A 22,067-nucleotide genomic window follows, 5' to 3' on the forward strand; every position below is an offset into this window, starting at 1 on the left:
GAGTCTCAGTAATAGAAACTCCAATGTCATCTATGATTTTGTTTTGCCGCATCTTGACGTTGTTGCCCTGTTTGCTAGGGATCTATTTTGGCAAGCAATTATAATTTGTTCAACCCCTGCATTAAACCGTTTATCACCTTATTTCTAGTGTGTATCATAAATTGATCAACATTGTGTATATCCCTACATACATGATCCTATGGCGAGCAAACATACGAGGTGCCTTCAATAAGTTGCCAGAATTTTTTGTACAAGCATTTAAAATTGTTGTAAACTCTTGAAAATCCAATATGTTATTGTTATAATCTTATGAGATGACTGACCGATTTTCATGATTTCATGTTCAAATGAACAGCTACAGCACCCTACTAAAGCTTGATTGTCACAGCTGGTGAATTTATAAAATGCAATCTGGGCGTGAGGATATTTTAGAAGAATGATAGGCAATAAGATTTTATTTTAAACTTTGGAAAATGCCACAGAAACGTATGGAATGCTCCAGACTGGTTTTGGTCTATCTCGCATGAATCAATCATTAGTTTTTGAGTAGCATAAGAGATTCAAGGAATTCAGGGAGTCTGTGAGGGATGATGAGAGGTGTGGAAGAATTAAGGAAGTCAGAATATCAGAGGTGATTGGCCAAATAAAGAATTTAATGAATCTTTATCTGAATTTTTTTTTTTACACAGTGATCACCACTTATCAAGGCCCGGAAGCCACTCAGGGATAAGGGTTATTGCAAGTACATTACGTTAGTGTGGAGATTTGATGAAGTGTTTACTTAAGGGGGCGGTTCATTAGGAATTTGTTAACATTGGACTTGAAGACATCCAAGTTGTAGTCCGGTGGGAACCAGGCAGACGGAACAGAGTTCCACAGGCGTGCAGTTCTAAGAAAGAAGCTTTGTTCATGGAATCCGCGTTTTGATTTAGGCACAGATATAGAGTGGGGGACATTAAACTCTTCGGCCTAACGTTCACAGGAAATATGAGTTGGAACAATTACATTGAGAGTATTACCAGGACCGCTGCAAAGAAGTTAGGTTCTGTCTTCCGTGCTAGAAAGCTTCTAACGCCCGAAAGTATCCTGTACCTCTATAAGGCCACCATTCGCCCATGTATTGAGTATTGTTATCATATTTGGGCTGGTGCATCTGCTACTCGTCTCTCGCTCCTAGACAAGGTTCAAAAGAGAGTCGCCGACTTGATAGGCCCTGAACTGTTATCTAAGCTTCCGCCTCTGTCCCATCGACGAAATGTTGCATCCCTCTGCCTGTTCTACAAGTTCTTAAACGGTGAATGCTCCGACGAACTGCAAGCAGATTAAAAACGATGACTTGTCCGCCACCAGCGAGAATCGAAGCCCACGTTTAACTTACGATTTACTTTTTCTTTTGACGTTTAGGGCCTGAGCTATAAAAAACATGTTTGCTGCAAGGCTACGCATTAAAACTAGCTATCACGCATGCATATTCGTAATGCCGTCGTTCGATCTTCACATGGCAAATTCAACTTTTTAAAAAAAAATTTCACACTTTTGCACCGATTTTCCCCGACTAAAACAAGACTATGTAGTTTTGTATGGGTTCGAATAGCCTATATATTAAGTTTTATGTCTGTAAACCAAAAACTTACAGGGGAGTTTGGTAGGCTATTTTTTAAAAAACAAATAAATATATATACGCATGCATAAATATATATAGAAAAAGGTCTGTGTTTACTATAAGCTTTTTACGCAAATATTACGCGATTATAAATCACGTAGACAATCTGCATGAATATAATTACACGTAAAAATTAACAAAAGACGATCATCCTATGAGAAATCCGAAAAAGCCAATAGAAAATTAATTAATTTAAAAGAATATTCAAAAGAATATGTAAGTTAGCTAGATCTTTTGCAGATGAATGCAATTCCACGACCCATATATAACAAAGTTGTTTTTTTGTTTTTTTCTTAATTAATAGTAAAAACGGTTTTTAATATGAATAGCAATACACAAAAATACCCAAAATTTATAGGAGTGCCGACTATAAACGCAATAGTTGTAGGTTCAATTCTCGGCTAAGGAAAGGTGCTAGTTTAGCCGCACTGATGAGTTGTTATACAACGAAACTACTCTGTACGGATGACTATATATATATATATATATATATATATATATATATATGTGTGTGTGTGTGTGTGTGTGTGTGTGTGTGTGTGTGTGTGTGTGTGTGTGCGTGTGTGTGTGTGTGTGTGAGCGTGTGTGCGTGTGCATTCGCTTGTTTGTAATGCAGTTTTACAGGTTGCTAAGAAGATAATTTCGGAGAGCCCATGCGTATTAACAGACAGTTAACCTAATAAACAGATAAACCCGTATAGAATTATTCTGTATGAACTAATTGGCATCGATAAGTTTCCTGCTTACTCGATATCAACGTAACTACATCAGATAGATTGCACTACGTGAACCTGATAAAAACTATAATATATATATATATATATGTGTGTGTGTGTGTGTGTGTGTGTGTGTGTGTGTGAATATGTGTATGTACCATTGTGAATGTATATAGGTATCAGCGTGAGTACCCCTCTGCATATGCCTCTTCAAATGCATGTGCGTAATTGTGAGCGTGCGTTTGCGTATGCGTATGCGTGCGTGTGTGTGTGTGTGTGTGTGTGTGTGTGTGTGTGTGTGTGTGTGTGTGTGTGTGTGTGTGTGTGTGTCAGTCGGTGCAGGGTCAGACGTCGGCGTGCGCTCCCCTGCAGTGGCAATATTATTTTGGTGTGCGTCGAAGCAGACCGGCTGTTTGTTGTGACAAACTCGACATTCTCCTTCGATACCCCGATCCCTGACCCCCCCCTCTGTCCACTCCCAAAACCGATATAGGCCTCGTACTAGCCTCCACCGACTAACATCGCCAGGGACTCTTGCATACCCTCTGCATTTATCTAGCCTTGCCCCAACAGATATGGTTTTACTTTTGTCATAGAATGATCTCATCCAATTCATTGTTTTTTATTTTAATTAAAAGGTGTTTTAGTGCTTCGTCCCCTTTGAGAATTAGTCTTTTCCTATAAATATCTGGCCGGATAATTTCCGCTTTGTTTTTTAAAATTATTGGCTTTCAACCGCACATAATTACTTTCATTGCATTTATGTGTGTATATATATATATAAATATATATATATATATATATATATATATTATATATATAATATATTTTATATATTTATAATATATATAGCATATGTAAGATATATATATATATATATATATCTTATATGTCTAACATATATAATATATATATATAATATATATATAATATATATATAATGTATAATATACAGGGTGACCCCCCAAAAAACGGACCCCAACTCTAATTAGGCCCCGTTTCTTAGTATATTGACCGAATGAAATGAAACTTTGGTCATAACTAGTTTATTATATTCAAAACATCACATCAAAACACAAGGGTCTTTGGCCTTTTTTTTCTCCGTTGACTATAAAATGCTCAGAAAAACAATTGAATGTCCTCTGTTTGTTTTTTTTGGTCACCTTATATATATAACATATATGAATATTTCATTTAATCACATAAATTAAAGATATAATACACGTTTAAGCCTATATTGAAGCATAATCCTAAAGACTTCTCACAAGAAGAAAACGCGAAATATTCTTTGTAATTTAATTGCTATGTATATTTTTATAACATACCACATAATATATATAATATATATAATATATACAATATATATATAATATATATAATATACAATATATACGATATATATATATATATATAATATATATAATATACAATATATACGATATATACATAATATATATACAATATAAATAATATATATAATATATTCAATATATATAATATATATAATATGTACAATATATATAATATATATACAATATATAATATATATATAATATATACTATATACATATCTATATATAATATCTATATATAATATATACAATATATATGTATATATCTCTATATATATCTATATATATGTATATATATGTATGTATATATATATATGTATATATATGTATGTATATATATATATATATATATATATATATATATATATATATATATTTAAATAAGAGGGGGATCACCAAAAATGTGTATTTTTTAATATTATTTTATTATTCCGTGTTTTGGTTTTTTATTGAAAATTATCTGTAAATCATTGCAATGATGTTTTTAAATCATTGAAATCGTTTATAACGCGTTTCAGATGTTCTGTGAAGCGTCCTCTTCAGAAAGTATTTAAAATGTAAGATATTTAGAATATACTCAAGATGTGTTTAAAATGTAAAAGAACGTTTTCGTAGTTCATTTGAAATGTTACCGAGCGTTGGAAACATGTGTGAATGATTCTACTTTTCATTCGTATGTTCAATTTTTATTACTGGTTCGTTGGTGTGGACTGTGGTCACTGCTGTCTTTTGTTTAATGTTCGCACAATCATGAAATTAAAAAAAAAATAACGTTTACTAATAAATGTAAAAAAAATTGAATTCTAAGCGTATTATTTGACAGAGACATATTAACATACGTATACATATATATATATATACATATATATAAATATATATACATAATCATTAATACATACATATATATACATAGATATATACATACATATATATACATATATAAATACATATATATATACATATGACAACACATATATGTATACATACCATAGTATATATTTAAATGTACATACATACATATATATATAGATACATATATATACGTGTAGATACATACATATTTATGTATACATATATATATATATATATACATACACATATATACATAAACATGTATATATATACATACACATAGATACATATGCATGCATATATACATATATATACATACACATATATATATACATACATATATATACATGTATATACATATATATATACGTATATATCTACATACATATATATACATTAATACATATATACATACAAATATATATACATATATATACGTACATATATATATAAATACATATATACACATATATATCTATATACATACCTATACATACCTATATATATATACAGGCATATATATAGATATGCATATTTATATATATACACACATGCATATATACATACACATATATACATATGCATAATACATATATACATATATGTACATATATATAGATACATATACACATATACATATATATACAAATATGTATACATACATATATATACATAAATATATACATACATATTAATATATACATACATACAAATACATATATACATATATATATACATACATATATGTATAGACATGCATACATATATACATATATATTTACATATACATATATATATTTACATACATATATATACATACATATTTATACATATATATACATACATATACATAAACTTAAATATACATATACAAGCATATATATACGTATACATGCATGTATATATATACATACATATACATGCACATACATATATATATGTATACATATATATCCATATATATTTATACATGCACATCTATATACATATATATATATATATATACATATATATATGAATACATATACAAAGATTTATACATACATATATAAACATACATATATATACATACATATTTAAACATACATATATATACATATACGTATATATATAATATATATAAATATATATATATATCATATATATATATATATATATATATATGTATGTATGTATTGATCCTTATTTTGTGATAGACGGAAACTATCTTTTCCTTACTTCATTGTTAATTATTTTTTCATCAAATTTACTTTTTAATATATACTTTTCTTTTTATTTTTTCATTTAATCCGTTTTTGAATTTGTTCTAATTTGATTGTTTCACACACACACACATACACACACACACACACACACACACACACACACATATATATATATATATATATATATATATATATATATATATATATATATATATATTTATAGACGCATACATATATACGTGTGGAGATCTGATCAAGATGCATTATCTGTCTTTTGTTTGAACGAAAGTGTTCTTCCGGGATCATCCCCGCTCTTACACAGTTTACTGCAGAGATCACACTTTAGCTGAGATTAAGAGACGCCAACCAGTAATTCCTTACTAATGACATTCATATGACGCTTCAGACCCCCATTCGCTTCGCAGATCGTAGAACATTTGTGCTTCGCAGTGTTTTGCCCATCAAAGAATGACTGATATGCATGTGATCGCGTCTGGCTAGCTAGACCGGCTTCGGATAAAGTCATTTTACCGCGTAAATCACAGACGTTACTTCAGCATAAAAGCCTTTGGCAGATTTTTCATTCGGATATCAAGCTTTTTTTTTTTTTTTTTGCATGCTCATATTTTTTCTTCTCAAAACTATTATAGCCATGGTAGACCATGGAACGCAACTTTTTACGATCATTGGAAGCACTCTTCCAGCTAAACATGTCAATACCGAGAGCATTAAATTATCCTTCATGTTGGCCTAAAAGCGTTTTATATACATACATATACATATATATATATATATATATATATATATATATATATATGTACACACACATATGTATATACGTGTATACATATATACATGCATATATATATGTACACACACATATGTATATACGTGTATACATATATACATACATATATATACGTATATACATATATACATACATATATACACACACACGCACATACATACATGATGATGATGATGATGATGATTGCAACGTCTTGTCAGACGAGTGCCACTCCCTCAGACATTTAAAATCCATGACCCCAAATGCCTGAGGGAGTATCTATACAAATATGATGTTACAGAGTCTTAGCTTTGTACGACAGCTAAGTCTCTTTCTCTCTGATCAAAATGTTGAGATCCAGCAACAAGCAAGAGAAAGATAGCCAGCAACAAATTAAACTGCAGACCAGCTTAATGCGGGTACTGGTCTGCCGCTTTATGGTTTTTTAAATCAGAGATTTGCTTCTCCTAGAAAGGTTGCCTTCACCACGGCTTACGGGAGCCCTCTCCACCCCAATACACATATATACACACACACACAAATATATACGGTGCTAGTTGGTCGTTGACCCAGAAAAAGAGTTCATTCGCCCTTTGGAAGGTTGTTTTTTATCCTTCAGGGAGACTAGCCGCCCTCCTCACCAAACAAGTCTGGTGGGGGAACCAGTTTAGTCGCCGGTGCCAGACCATGAGGCAGGTAGTACTGGGTTACATGGTACCAGTAGCACATGACATGACCTGACACTCATACATACATACATACATACATACACACTACATACATACACACATGCATACATACATACATACATACTAGGGGGAGGCATAAAATACGTCTGGTGGGGGAACAAGTTTAGTCGCCGGTGACCCGACCATGAGGCAGGTAGTACTTGGGTTACATGGTACCAGTAGCACATGACATGACCTGACACTCATACATACATACATACATACCTACACACTACATACATACCCACATGCATACATACATACATACATACATACATACATACTAGGGGGAGGCAGTAAAATACGTTTAAATATGATATTTTAATTTGTCCAGAATTTTTATCTATTATTATAGAATCGTGATTTCAAAAGTAACAAAAAAACTGTTTGGATGCCATCAGCTTGAATCCAACGCAAAACTGTAGCATTAAAAGCGGGTTACATTACAACTGTACTAACGTGACCCGCGCATGAACTGATTAAAAATGAACTAAGGCGAATATACTAAATATATAACAATTTTTTTTTTAATTTTGACCCCTTAAAAACTATCTTAACCGGATAAAGACACATAAAAGAACGGTACATAACCCATTAGACCTCTTCAAAGTTGACCTTTTTCTTCAAGCATATGGAAACTGATATTATTCCCATTCTCCAAGGTCTAAATTAGCTAAATATACCAGTTATTGTGATCTTGGACCTTGACTATGCCTGCCTCAAGAGCCATGTAATTTTATTGTTGACATTTTTCAAAAACGTTGCAAAATATGGGATATTATGTCCTTATTTTCATTGTAGCTTTCCAGAGGTTGATGCTATAGCATTGAAAGTCGTACCAAATGAAAGCTAATAAAATTTTCTTGCATATGGTAGTAAACACATGAACACCTGTGTTAATTTTAATTAATTTTAATGCACAAACATATATATTTTTATGCTTGGAAAGGATGCAATCATATAATACATAAATTTATCTCAAAAATGTTACTCTTAATGCATGTATATAATTTATTATCACTAAATATGTTTTATCTCTTCATTTCAGATTGTAAGTTAAAGCTGATTTGTTATGATTTGTAAACTGCTGACAACATGGCATCTGGAAGACAACTACGCTGTGGGAAAGTGGTCAGCGATACAAGTGAACGGGATGAACCAACTGAAAAGAGAAGAAAGGTGGCAACTCCTGCCACAAGGTCATTCAGTGATGTGTATCTCATTGGGCAACCCAGCTTCAGCATCAGGGGCTCTCAACTTCCTACTAATCGCCAGGTGTTCCAGTATTTCCTGCATTTAAGGAATGATAATCCCAACAGTGACAATAGGTCTTTAGCCCATGATACAGTGGATGTCGTTTTGCCATTCTGGAATATGGCAAGGATTAACACACTAACTAGACCAAATGCAGTCAACCGTTTCATGATCCTCCATGAAAAGTACAGGAAAATTGTTAAAAACAAGGGAAGAAATAACAAACCAGAGGAAGAGAAACGAGCTAACTTTCTGAAGGACTTAGACAAGTTATTTGATATTGGAGCAAAGGATGTTGTGGAGGAGATAAGAAGCAACAGGCTGCTCACAAAGGAGAACAAGGAAGAGGACGTCAATTTCTACTTGGACCAACAGACCACTCGCCTGGCACACATGTCAGGTCATGATAAGGTGTTTGAGAAGAAGTCTAGAGAGAAAAGCTACCGAGAAGAAAGAGAAGAGAGAATGTTATAATCAGTGACTGCTGCAACAGCAGAAGTTGGGAAAATGTCAAGTGATGAAGACCCAGAGAACAGTCAAGGCTCTGGTACTAGTGAGGGTTCAGAATACACTGAGACAACACCAAGCTGTTCATCAAAACCAAGTACGATAACCTTACACTTTCCACACTCAGTTATGACCAGCGAAGAGATTTGTAGCACTGCAGATCGGTTGTCACTCTCTGACAACCAGACTACAGCCATGGTGTCTGCAGTGTTGAAGGCAGGAGGCGCAGATCTTGATGACTTTGTTATATCAGCCTCTACTACAAGACGAAATAGGATAAACACTCTTCATAACTTGTGCCAAAGTTACATGAATAACTTCAAGGAAAGTCCGCCAGATTACTGCACACTACACTGGGATGGAAAATTTCTACAGGATGTTCTTGGTGAAAGATACACAGTGGAAAGCTACAATGAAAATGAGGACATAATATCCCATATTTTGCAGCGTTTTTGAAAAATGTCAACAATAAAATTACATGGCTCTTGAGGCAGGCATAGCCAAGGTCCAAGATCACAATAACTGGTATATTTAGCTAATTTAGACCTTGGAGAATGGGAATAATAGTAGTTTCCATATGTTTGAAGAAAAAGGTCAACTTTGAAGAGATCTAATAACCCATAAATAGAAAAGTCCTACATAGACATCCCCTCCAGGACCTTTTAAAACAGATTTTACGGTTATACACTGTCAATGAATAATAAAGCATATGCTACGGACACCTCATTCAATTAATTAATTAAGTTAATCGAGGCGTACAAAAAACCCTTAGTCGAATGGAAATACTGAGAAGGCTAACACATGTTATCATTAGTTTTATCTTGTAATTTATGTTTAGCGGAGAAACATGAGATTATTATTTTTAAAACCGTGAAATATTATTCGATGTAAATGTAGAAGCGACTATAAGCTGCAAACGCTGTGCATGTAAAAAACGGATAGCGATCCTTGATAGTAGTATTACTACAATCCATAACCCCAACTCCTAATATCTTTATTAATTAATAAAGGTTAAAAGGATGCAAAGTACTTCCGATTCACCACAAATTACTTACTAAAAACCAACACAACTCTAATTAATAATTATATATTTACCGAAAATTGTCGATGAATAGACTAGCATAAATAACTTAGGTAAATTAATGGAGGGATCCATCTCTCGTAACTCTTTAACACTATCCTAAGCGCTACTATTTTATACTAAACGAACAGAAACACAATATGCCACCAACTGGATAAAAGTGAGTGCATTTTGCATACATAATAATTAAACACTTGAAAAATGATTAACTAAAATAATTTATGGATGTAGAACGCTTATAACTGAAATATGGGTACATGCTTATGAGAAGTATTATTGCATAGCAGCGTTACGTCAGGAAATCAACGATAACTAAATACCTTTACTAAAGGGCTTTGGGAACGGTATAATCCACCAATATAGGCAAATATATGCTATTGTGTACCTGTTTGGATTATATGGCCTGCAAAACTATCTCTATAACGAAAAATATAAACCTATAAAATATATTTATAAACTAGTATTGATGAAAAGGTAAACGACGCAAACGAATGACAACCTTCTAAATTAAATTTATATATAGATATGAAACCATTTGCTGTTGTAATTACTTCAGACAGCGCGATAGAATGGAAAAGATAACTCCCAATATACTCCCTTTATTTAACTCGTATAAATAAGCTTGTATATCTGTTCACTGCCTGTTTATTTGACCATATGAACATATTTTTTATAAATAAATAAATAATTTGAACACGAGAAACAAATGAACAGGTAAAAATCGAACGATAAAAAATCAATAGATTATATAGATTATACAGATAATAAAGTAACCAACAGAAAAGAAAAAAAGAAATACCTTATATAGGAAGTAATGGCGATGAGATATAATATTCCTTCAGATTAAAACGAAACTTGGGCCAATAAACAACAGCCAAGTTAAAATTATACCAATATCTTCCCGCTGCTACAGCTTGACTGCATGGGATCGTACTTCCACCTCTTCTTTCACTCCTAGCGCAACTCATTTCCTTCACTACCTCCCACTAAAACCCTTAGTGCTCACATTCAGAAAGTTCCACCCCACTTTCTTCCAAAACGTCAACAACTATAATAATACTTGTAAAACAAACATAGGGATACAGAAAAACTAAATCATTACCGAGAGTTGCACAAAAAATGCAATTAAAATGAACTACATAAAAGGCACGTTACAGCTATAGGACAGCTTGGTTTATAGTTTGGGATTTATTAGATTGAAGAAATTTTTTAGAACTTTGCCGAAGATGGACAGACTAGTGATTGGAGCACTAGCCCAGATATGGCACCAATACTTCATACACGCGTAAATGCTGGGTTTGTACAGATTCAGGGTACTTTCAGGTGTAATTAATTTTCTAGCACGATCTAGGGAATCCACCTTTTCTGCAGCAGCTTTGGCGGTATCTTCAATTGACCCAATCGAATATTAACCCAGCTTCATTTAAAGTATAAATTTCAATTTGCATTACAAGAAAGTATGTTAAAGCAAAACTGATGTTTCTCGCGTAAACATCGGGTTCGAACAAAAGTGTAGTATCTGTTTTGCCATCAGTCGACTTGGATATTAAAACTTTTTGTCCCGTCTAGGGTGTCGTTTTATAAGTTGTTTTTTTTTTAATCTTGCATATTACAAATCAAACTTGTGTCGAAGCCCATGCCATACTTTCACAAAAAGCACTCGCCTATCTACAACCAATATCAACAATTTCTCCCACTCTCTATCTGTATCTAAATCTAAACGCAAGTTTCATAATCAAAGCGTTTTTCTTAGAACTGTTCTGCTTTGGGACATTGGTCCGCTAGCCTGCTTTTCGACTGACTACAACATAGTCGTCTTCAAGTTCAATGTAAAAAATTCTTTTTGATCCATTTCCTTAAATAGCCAATTTCTACCCAATTTCCATGACCGTACACGCATTAACCTCGAGTGGCTCTCGTACTTGATAAATGATGAATCCACCAATAAAAACTATAATAGTAAAGACGTAATCTAAATATGAGTCAACGTAGAAACTCATTCATACGCACATATAAGTAGATAAAAACGCTCGCGTACACGTTCATGTATATATATTAGATACATTCATCTATATATATATTATACACATTCATGTATATATAAACATTCATGTATATATATAAACATTCATGTATATGTATTAGATACATTCATCTATATATATATATTATACACATTCATGTATATATAAACATTCATGTATATATAGAAACATTCATGTATATGTATTAGATACATTCATGTATGTATATAAACATTACTGTATATATATTAGACACATTCATGAATATATAAACATTCATGTATATATAAACATTCATATATATATATATATATTAGATACATTCATGTATGTATATAAACATTCATGTATATATATATTAGACACATTCATGTATATATAAACATTCATGTATATATAAACATTCATGTATATATATTAGACACATTCATGTATATATAAACATTCATGTATGTATATAAACATTCATGTATATATATTAGACACATTCATGTATATATAAACATTCATGTATATATAAACATTCATGTATATATATTAGACACATTTATGTATATATAAACATTCATGTATATATAAACATTCATGTATATATATTAGATACATTCATGTATATATATATAAACATTCATGTATATATAAACATTCATGTATATATATTAGACACATTCATGTATATATATAAACATTCATGTATATATATTAGATACATTCATGTATATGTATAAACATTCATGTATATATAAACATTCATGTCTGTATAAACATTCATGTATATATACATTAGACACATTCATGTATATATAAACATTCATGTATATATAAACATTCATGTATATATACATTAGACACATTCATGTATATATAAACATTCATGTATATATATATTAGACACATTCATGTATATATAAACATTCATGTATATATAAACATTCATGTATATATAAACATTCATGTATATATATATATTAGACACATTCATGTATGTATATTAGATACATTCATCTATATATATAAACATTCATGCATATATATTAGATACATGAATGTATATATATATACACATTCATGTATATATATAAACATTCATGTATGTATATAAACATTCATGTATATATATATTAGATACATTCATGTATATATATATACACACATTCGTGTATATATACACACATTCATGTATATATATATACACACATTCATGTATATATATACACACATTCATGTATATATATAAACATAGGTTGCTTAGTGCATATATCGGATGTACATTTTCCCACCTGTCTATTGGAAGGGTCATCCAGTGCAATCGGGGCAAAGGTTGAGTGAAATGTGCGATGTAAATAATCGTAGGAGCCATCAAGTGATCGTCGCGAAACACCTGCAAGAGATTCAAGCATGTGATTATATAAATGTTAACATTTCGGTCATATCTCTTATTTTATAAGGAATTCTTAAAATAAAGTGATTTTATTTTGTTTTTGAAAGGAGATGTGGCCAGCTCTGTTTAATGTCAGATTGCATTTATTTTATTATGTAAAGTCAAATAAAGTTCAAGTTTACTGATTAAGTTAACAGTGACGGTGCCCGACACTCCCGGTCGTAAAATATGCTTATATATATATATATATATATATATATATATATATATATATATGTGTGTGTGTGTGTGTGTGTGTGTGTGTGTGTGTGTGTGTGTGTGTGTGTGTATGTGTGTGCGTGTGTGTGTGTGTGTATTACTTGGGATTCATCACTTATTAAGTCCCTGAGGCCACTCGAGCATAAGGGTTATTGCGTGTACAGTAATCAATGGGATAATATCGTAGTAATCGTTAGCAATGGCGATTTTATAAATTGGATTACTTAAGGGGGCGATTTATCAGGAATTTGTTTATGTTGGACTTGAAGACATCCAAGTTGTAGTCAGATGGGAAACAGGCAAACGGAAGAGAGTTCCACAGGCGTGCACTTCTAAGAAAGAAGCTTTTGTTCATAGGTTTTGATTTAGGCGCAGATAAAGAGTGGGGAAAATTATTGACAGTGGTTTCAGCTAGACGGGTGTTTTTCATGAAAGATTGGCGAGGGGGGACCAGATATTGGAGTTCAGACGAGCATATATTTTAATTCCTGCAGATTCCATATTTATTATAACAGAACCAATTGTCTCTTGAATATTATATTGTGCCCAATATGTGGTACTGATTTAAAAAGTTAAATAAATGATTTGGGTGCCATCAGCTTGAAACGAAACCAAAACATTTACCGTTTCAGCCACAATATCTACCGTTTGAGCTAACCAAACAACTAGGAAAGATTTAAAATCAATCGGCTTCTAACTGCGACAATTATCACTATGACTATGATTAAATGTGTGCATGTGTAAAACTCATAAAAGTATGTCGGCAGGTTGAAACGAACATTTTACATTTCAACTTGCTGGCATAATTTTATACGCGTTATTCATCGATCCAAATAAAGATTTTACTGGTTATAAATCATGTTTGGTTTATGATTACTGTTTCTTGTTCATTTCAGTGTTATGTGATTAGTAGTTTAAGAGTTATTGCTTAAACACATACATACATTTACTGTTTTATTTGCATAGATTAATTACTGATGCAATTCTCTATCTATATAAAAGCCAAGTACGTCCAAGGATGGAATACTACTGCCATATCTGGGCAGGAGCTGCTAAAAACAGCCTATCCTGCCTTGACAGAGTACAAAATAGACTTCGTGGCTTAGTGGGGGATGCCCTTTTCTCTACCCTGCAACCTCTCTCCCACAGAAGAGACGTTGCGAGCCTATCCTTGTTTTATCGTTATTTCCATGGCAGGTGCTCGTATGAACTCCAATCTCTGGTCCCCCCCCTCGCCAATCTTTCACGAAAAACATCCGTCTAGCTGAAACTACTGTTAAAAATTTTCCCCACTCTTTATCTGTGCCTGAATCAAAACGTAGATTCCATGAATAAAGCTTCTTTCTTAGAACTGCACGCCTGTGGAACTCTGTTCCGTCTACCTGCTTCCCACCTGACTACAACTTAGATGTCTTCAAGTCCAACGTAAACAAATTCCTAATGAACCGCCCCCTTAAGTAAACACTCAATTAAATCTCCACACGAACGTACTGTACTTGCAATAATCCTTATCCCTGAGTGGCTTCCGGGCCTTGATAAGTGGTGACCACCGTGTAAAAAAAAAAATGAAAACAATATTAAATAACGAATAATAAAAATGTGCTAAAACGTTATTGCAAGTTCACCGATCATCCGGAATATTCTATTTATCTTCTCTCTAGGGGAGGTTAGACAAAAGTCCTGGGAAATTTTGAAAATCTGGCGCACTAGTATTAGCATACTCTGGCCTATAAAAAATGTCTGAGTCGTAGGTGCGCATCAGCAATCAGCAATATGCTAACTTATTGTTAAAGGAGAAGGTAAAGACTGGGAAGATAAACCTCCGGAAACTTATCAGAACCATACATTAGTAATATGAGCAGTATATAAATGCGTGTATGTAGACATTTCATTTTGTATCACAATATAATTTATAAGAGAAATTAATAAGAACTTCATTGTTGAAAACTTTAAAATCAGATAATATCCAAGAAGCAAGAGACAGATTGTTTTATGCGTTTCAAAACGATAAAATATGTAATTAGAGTATGGTTAGTATGTTCCGCTTAACTTCTATTTTACAATGACATTTTTGTTTTAATATATATTTTGTTCTTGATAGCAAATATGTCAGATTATATATATATATATACATACATATATATATATATATATATATATATATATATATATATATATGTACTAGCAGGGATACCAGACGTTGCCCGGGATTGAATGATGATCAACGAATATTTCACACTCCTATGTTTTTATTGTCATCGAAATCCGTGAAATCGCCCGGGAGGAAGCTTCACATGCCTCCATGCAGTAACAGTTCAAAATATATGCTATTCTACATTGCACTCTAGAGAACCTACTATTTCTTTTGTAAAAATTAATTTATATATATTACTTTCTAGTTAACGAAAAAAACACACGTTAAGAAATGTACATGAGGGGTTTGAACCTACAGACCAGGTAATGCAAACACAAAAACAAAAACAAAAAATGTAAATTTTTAAGCCTTTTGAAATTCTTCGCAGTTAATGAAAAAAAAAAAGAAAGAACTTTACGTGCGGTGGACTAATTCGCTAAAAGTAAAAATAAAAATAAAATAAAATAAAAATAAAAATTTTAAATAATAATAATAATAATAATAATAATAATAATAATAATAAATAATGATAATGTTGTTCATCAAATTCGGTCTGTGTTTGTTTACAATATCACGTCAGCTGATACTTCGGCTTGGCGATGAATGCCCTGGAAAAGTCTCTTCTGATTAATATTTAGCTTTAAAATATGCAAACAAGCAAATGATTTCCGGCGATTTTAAATAGTACCTCTTCTTTTATCATAAATTGAACTCATTAATAAGAAAAAAATGAAATAAAATGCTAGGGTACACCGTGTCTTGAAAAAAGGATCATTCAATCCGTAGCCCAATGCTCTACCACTGAGTTATATCTCAAGATGACAATAAATATTTTTGTTTGTTTTTTTTTAAGAAGAAATGTTATTATTTTCCTTGGCCGGAGTAACGTAAAATGTTTCCCTGCAAATTTCTTTTTTATTTATACGAGAGAAATGCTATTTTTAAGATCAAATGTTTTTAATTTTCGAAAATTATTTGCTGAGCTTTAATCATTATGGCCGATGTAGCGTAAAACACTGCCCTGTAAATTTTTTTTTAATCTATTAGAAGGGAAATTTTTAAGATCGGACTTTATCAATTTTTTATACATATCGCAGAAATTTCTGTACAAAACATATCTAAGAACACTGCCAGACACATAAATTACCCTTGTGTGTAATTTGCAAACGATGTGCTCAGTTGTTTAGGAACCTATAAGGAAATAATAAAAAAAGATGTAGAATAATTAAAACACTCGCACAGGATAATTATGTTCGTCTTTTTTTAGGAAGATATGCTCAAGCGAATAAGTAATTAAAAAAAAATATATTTATACAAAAGAACGTGCAAGTTTCAACATTCATTTCAAATGTTATTTTGTTTATTTTGTGTCGTTGCCAGTCATGCACCGTGTGACCGTTCATTGTGGTGCGCGGGATACTTAAAATAAGACATCGAAATGTCAAAATACAAAATGATGACCAAAGTTGAGCAGTCACTTCATGGAAACTGTACGGAATGACTGGATTTTTTTTCGGGAACCTTGCAAAGGAAGTGTGGAGGGTGGTGGGTCGATCAGTGGGTTGAAAAATATAACAGTGGCCCAATTCTATCGCTCGGTCGAAGGAGTCGTGTGAACCAATATCCGCCTCATGTCCCGCGATTTGGATTAATTCTATCTGCGTACCTCGTGGTTATCTTAGTATGAGGAGCTAATAAACTGCCTTTTTGCCAAAACTATGTGTAAATTAAAAACTTGTGTTCGATGAAACGTATACAATGAACAGCAACCGGTATGCAATTTATTTATTTTTCTATACTGCAAGGAAGGTTGTCTCTCTGTACCGTGCTAGAAAGCTACTTACACCTGAAAGTTTCCTGTACCTCTACAAAGTCACCATTCGCCCATGTATGGAGTACTATTGCCACATTTGGACTGGTGCATCTGCTGCTAGTCTCTCACTCCTGGACTAGGTTCAACCTGAGAGGTCCTGAACTTTCATCTGAGCTGCAACCGCTGTCTCATCGACGAAATGATGCGTCCCTCTGCCTGTTCTACAAGGATTTTAGTGGTAAATGCTCCCACGAGCTACACGCACTTGTACTCCATCGATGTAAATACCTCCGACAAACTCGACAAGCATATAAAACCACGCCCCTACACAGTAGACATTTAAGAAAGCCTTGTATTCCAATAGTGTTTTCCTCAGATCTGCTAGACTTTGAAATTCCCTTCTGTGATTCTGCTTTCCCAACTGTACTGACATGCAGAAGTTCAAGTGTAATGTGAACAGATATCTTGTTGCTCAACTCCCTACTGAGTACCCCTGCAACTTATGTCCCTGATAGTAGCCCCCTACTTCAAAGTGGCGATGAAAGTGGAATAAAAAAGAAATATTTAAAAGAAATCCCTAAATGACGTAAATAAGTCAAGCCACATTGGTTGACGATATGCAGGACGAATTGACTCTCTCTTTTTCATTATACACGCCTTTCTGTCTATCAATCTTTCTTATAAGCAATATTGCCGACGCATCTGTTTTTTCTATGCTTCTTTCGTACCAGCTCGTATAACTTTTTGGTCTAGTAGTCTTTATCAGCGTTTTGAAACGCTGTTAGAATACAGCTTCCAATTCAAATAGAACTGCAAGATTGTGGAACTCTTTTTCCCTCTTGACTCTTTTCCTCCTTGACTAAAGGCAATAGGTACTTCTCGTTTTGTTTAGTTGTTTACATCAAGTGGATTAAGGTCTTGTCTGCAACAACTTCCACGAGAATAACAAAAATTCCATAACAAAATAAAATGATATAAACTACACAAATACTATATAAAGCGAATATTTTTTACTAGATATCTTTATTAATGTGCACTTTAAAAATGTCCAATACTGTAAGTAAAAAGTGTGATTTTCAAAACCGAATTGATCCTAGTCAACCGTTATTATTACTTTTGCTGAAGAAAGCTTGCATAGCCGCCATTTTTATAACATTTATAGGCAATTGTCGATCATACTGAGAAATATCTTAGCTATTGGTTTATTTCTAATGAGAATTTACGATAACAGATGAATACATAAAAAGTCATACAATATGTAAACATGGGTACTTGTACAGTTTAATCAAGACATCAAAAAATGAAAATATCAAAAAGCGTTTCAGTTGTGCGTATCTGTTATGGAATGAAGTTCTCCGAAAAAATATTCACCTAATTTGATCAAGTACTTTTTGTTTTACAGCGAAAAAACAATTTGTTATGATACCGAGCAAAAGGTTCGATTTTTAAGAAGAAAATCTAATATTAAAGATGGAGAGGGAATGTCGGCGCTTTAAATTGAGTTATCTCCCCGTGGCGTTTCTAAACTACAAACAAAAGTTTGTTTTTTTTTTATCCAAAATGTCTGCCTTTAACGCGCTCTCATAAAAATGTGTTTTTTCCGCTGTAAAAACAAAAACAAGCAAAAAAAAAAAACTACTCGATCAAATCAAATTAAATGAAATTTTTTTCGGAGATCTTCAGTTCAAAACGAATGCGTAGAATATAACCTTTTTTTCGATATTTTCATTTTTAATGTCTTGATTAAACTGTAAAAATACCTAAACATGCATACAAATTATTCAGATAGGTAGAAAAGTATTTTTCTTGCGTTTGGTAACAGTTATGTTTTTAACTTTTGTAACAAATTAATCGCTATTTCTACAAAAATATGAGTTAAATATCAGCTTGTGTTTAATGATGAGGTAAATAGCAGTCGGTTTTCAATTATCAAAATCCACTAAAAACGATGCAAAATAAAATGTATTTGAAAAGCAAATAATTTTAGTTGGTTACGAAATGCATTCAATAAGTTTCCAGACTTTTTTCGTATGGGAACATTTATTGATAGTACACACATGAAACTCTAGTCCTCTTCGAAGTAATCTCCTTCGGCTGCAATGCAGTTGTTGTATCTTTCCAACAACTTCTGGAAGGCCCCATAGAAATCCCCTTATTTGAGCTTGCCATTGGCCCTCGTCACAGCCTCTTTCATCTCCTAAGTGTTCTCATAACAACAGCCTCTAAGGTTTTCCTTAAGCTTAAGGAATAGCCAAAAGTCACAGAGATTGAGATCTAGACTAGACTATAGAGAAGGCGAGGAACAGTCTTGGTGCTCATCTGATTCAAACATCGACATTTTTCTTTCTTTCTTTCTGATCTTCTCTGAACACCATTACGACAAACTTCGCGTAAATCTTCCGCGTCTTCAATTCCTCGTGAATGCTTTTGTGTACAGTTCCCACACTGACATGAAACTGCGCACTTATTGTCTTTATAGACACATGACAGTCCTTATTCATGAAATTCTTTATTTGGCCAATCCATTCTGGGGTTCTGACTTCCTTACTCCTTCTACACCTCTTATTATTCCTCAGATACTCTCCTCCTTCCTTGAATCTCTTATGTCATTCAAAAACTGATGCTCGACTCATGCAAAACGGTACAAACTTAGTCTGAAGACTCCCATATGTTTCTGTAACATTTTTTCCAAGTTTAAAAAAGAATCTTTATTGGTGATCATTCTTTTAAAATATCCACATGTCTAGATTGCATTTTTGAAATTCACCGGTTGTGAAAATCAGGCTTTAGTAGGGTGTATTCCAATTCGTGATGTAGTTGGTCATTTAAACCGTTAATCAGAAGAATTGGTCAGTCATCTCATAAGATTTAAAGCAATAACATATTCAATTTGCATTATAAATTTCTGTAAAAAGAAACCTAGGAACTTATTGAAGACATCTCGTATCTTTATTCGTGTAACAGTTCTTCCCGATTAAGATGTTATCTGACTCCATTTTCGTTTTTGATTCTTACTCATTTTTTTACGACAAACAGAGTTTATTGCTACTTGGTAGTAAGAGGCTGCTATTTGGAATCATTTTTAACATGAGGCTTGTGTAGTTGAGTAGCGAGATGTCTGGTCATAATATACTTAAACTTTTGCATGTCACATTACATTTAAACTTCCGGATGTCAGTACAGTCAGTAAAGTCAGAAAACAAAAATTCCAAAGTCTATACGTCCGATGAAAAAAAAAAACTGCTTGAGTAGAAGGCTTTCATGTATTTAAGGATCACAACAGCGAATGGGTGAGATTTTTCTGCTTGTCAGGTTGGTTGAGAGTATATACGTTGAAGGGAAACACATATGATATTAAAATAATAATACAATTATTTAATACCCGAAAAGTAGTTTAATTGTTTTTGAGATAATTACGCCACAATGCAACTACTCTTCCGATTTTTTCGGATTTAAGTAATCATGCCCGTATTGTTATTATTTTTTTTTCTTTATGAGTCAGACTGGAAAATATTACAAACCTACGAAACATGCTGTGATGAATTGAACATTTTAAAATGCTGGGGAAAAAATAAACGGTAAGAGGAAGAAGATTTGGGAATTCGGAATATAGACTTTTTGTCAGTTATTTGTATATGCTCTGTAGTCAGAGCGCCATCGATTAAAGTGTTTGTAGAACAGGCACAGCGACGCCACATTGCGGCGATAGGACAGATTGAAGCTTGGTCGATAGTGCGGAACCTATCAGATAAGATAGACTTCTTTGAACTCTGCCTTAAAGCGAGTGACTATAGGTAGATGCCATAGCCCAGATATGATTACAATACTGCATGCATGGGCGAATTGTGCTTTTGTAGATGTATAAGACACTCAAGTATGAGTAATTTTCTTCCACCACAGAGAGAGAAAGACCACCTTTGCAGCAGTACTGGCAATATCCTCAATGTCTTTGTTCCAACTTATATTGCCTGTGAATGTTAAACTTAGGATTTGAACTATGAGCTTTAAGGCTGAGTACTATTTGCCAAGGCAAGCGGTGGTTGGTTGGTTGGTTGGTTTGATTGTTTTACGGCATATCAACCCTTTTCGGGTTATTTAATGCCGAATCCAAAGATTCGGAAGAAATTTTTTTAATAGACTATATTTGTTGTTTTCAAGTCGGTTTCTATTTAACCCATAGTTGGGACCCTAACAGGTACTACCACTCCGGGTCAGAGTGGACCTGTGAGCAATGGTAATTAAAGGGTGGTTCCACACTCCCCAAAGCCCGCAAGCTGGGACCTCACCACTGGATATAGTTTAAGGTCATACC

The sequence above is a fragment of the Euprymna scolopes genome, chromosome 32 (assembly GCF_053919585.1).
Source record: "Euprymna scolopes isolate OS-2025 chromosome 32, ASM5391958v1, whole genome shotgun sequence".
Lineage (NCBI taxonomy): Eukaryota > Metazoa > Mollusca > Cephalopoda > Sepiida > Sepiolidae > Euprymna > Euprymna scolopes.